This window comes from Notothenia coriiceps, unplaced genomic scaffold (genome assembly GCF_000735185.1).
Source record: "Notothenia coriiceps isolate Sejong01 unplaced genomic scaffold, NC01 NC01_scaffold00033474, whole genome shotgun sequence".
NCBI classification, from domain to species: Eukaryota; Metazoa; Chordata; class Actinopteri; order Perciformes; family Nototheniidae; genus Notothenia; species Notothenia coriiceps.
In genome coordinates, this window is record NW_011366175.1 from 1 (window position 1) to 2,138 (window position 2,138).

A 2,138-nucleotide genomic window follows, 5' to 3' on the forward strand; every position below is an offset into this window, starting at 1 on the left:
CTGTCAGTACGCTTGTCCATGTTTGTGATTGGTCGAATGCTCCAAATACCACCCCTTTTCATGTGAAAGCGCACCTAACTAGATAGGACACGGCTGGCTTGAGCGGTCACTTGATAACCCGCGTCGTAGTACCGTTTAGCGAGAGCGCGGTATGTTTTGGATTTAGGCCAACCGGCTAACTCAAACATATCCAGGTTAGGTTGAACCAGCTTCGTAGTATACCCCCCTGCTCAGTAGGTTCCACATGAAACATAAAAAAACATAAACAGAACAACAAAATGACATCTACAGCATCATTACAGGGATTTACATTTACATAACTATCCAAATGAACAGGTACAACAGCTTCCGATTGATAGCATCCAACCGAGCTTTAAAAACATTTAGTGGCACCAGATTGCTCAGTTTCCATTTCAATTGCAGACTATTCCATGACAGTGGAGCTGCGCATCTAAATGCCATCTTCCCTAAGAGAGTCCTAGCAGTTGGCACATTTAATAAAACCACAGCATGTGATCTCAGGCAGTAGCCACTTACAATTCGCCGTGAGATCAGGGAGCAGATGTAGGATTGAAGTTTCCCTATCATGGCTTTGTATATAAAAATGTACCAGTGACTGAGCCTCCGTACAGGTAGTGAAGGCAAACCGGCCCTTGCATACAGGGTACAGTGATGGGTTAATGCTTTACAGTTTGTCTCAAATCTCAGTGCACTGTGATAGGTGGCATCTAACTTGATCGGGCAATTGGCAGGTGCATTCATATAAATCAAATCACCATAGTCCAGCACAGGTCACAGTGACTAGCCTTTTCCTGGCCTCAAGTAAGAAACAGGACTTGTTCCTGTAGAAGAAACCTAGCCTAACCCTCAGCTTTTTAAGCAGGTTATTGAGATGAAGTTTAAAAGTGTGACAATCATCAAGCCAGCTACCAGAGGGTGTGTGTGTGTGTGTGTGTGTGTGTGTGTGTGTGTGTGTGTGTGTGTGTGTGTGTGTGTGTGTGTGTGTGTGTGTGTGTGTGTGTGTGTGTGTGTGTGTGTCAGGAGCACCCTCTGCTGGGTCAGCCTTTCTTCATGCTTCACCCCTGCAGGACGGAGGAGTTCATGCGTCCGGTGCTGCAGGCGGCTCAGGACCAACACAGGTAGGATCCCTGCTGATGGCTCACCTGCAACTCAGTGCACGCATCACACTGTGGATCAGGCGCTTCAATTAACTCACATCTGTATGCAACTAAAAAGTGCATTAAGTTGTTGTTCGAGTTACAGCTGGTCCATACAGCTCTGATATCTCGACAGGTTATAAAGTCATTGTGCTGCTGCAAATCAGGAGAGCAAACTTTTTATTTTGAAAGTTAGTATCAGTGGAATACTTTACTCTGTAACGTATTAATAAAATCATTTTGTCAAATAATAAAAAATTCTGACACACAATTATTATTTTTTAATTCTTGATTTTCCTTCTATATATTGGCTGAGTAGATACAGCAAAATTCAAATGCAAACATAAGGGTTCTTGTTAAAATGTCTGTGTGTGTGTGTAGGCCGGTGAACTACGTGTTGTCGTGGCTCAGTGTGGTGGGTCCTGTGGTGGGGCTGGACGTCCCTCTGAAGTACTCCACCCTGCTGCACCCTGCGCCCCCCCCCGGCAGCACAGAGCCAGGCTGACTCCACCCCCCTGTGTCCCTCAGCATCACTATGGAGCCCCCCTGTACGGAGGCTGCATCACTAATTAGACCCTCAGAGGCTGAAGGTGGACTGTGTGTCAGAGTCCTGCACAGGTCTGATTGTCAAGATCCGCAAACTGACCCGAACCCGCTTATCCTATGAGCATTAAAAATGTGCAATTATTAACACACGCAGTTGCATATTTGTCTCAAAAAGCGTGGGATGTTGGTTATTTTCTCCATCTAGGATGACACCAAAAGCCTCCCAGACGTTGGATTTCGCTCTTGAGGAAGTGTTATTGACAATGCTGTATTCTCCGAGCTCCGCCTTCACCTCAGCCATTTCGACATGCAGAGAACAGATCAAATCCCCTGACAGACTCACACACTTTGGAGATGTCCTCATCTGATAATGATGTTTCATTTTTAGCAGCAAAGTAACATTAGTCAAAGTATATGTCGGACCCAACTCCTGTA

General features: G+C 45.6%; 1 long non-coding RNA gene across 1 annotated transcript; it reads left to right on the forward strand.

The window, feature by feature from the left end:
• Window positions 1-989: 989 nt before the first annotated feature.
• Window positions 990-1,848, forward strand: LOC104961615 (uncharacterized). Its single transcript, XR_800114.1, has 2 exons — window positions 990-1,139; window positions 1,539-1,848. It is a non-coding gene; the product is annotated as an uncharacterized lncRNA (long non-coding RNA).
• Window positions 1,849-2,138: the final 290 nt, after the last annotated feature.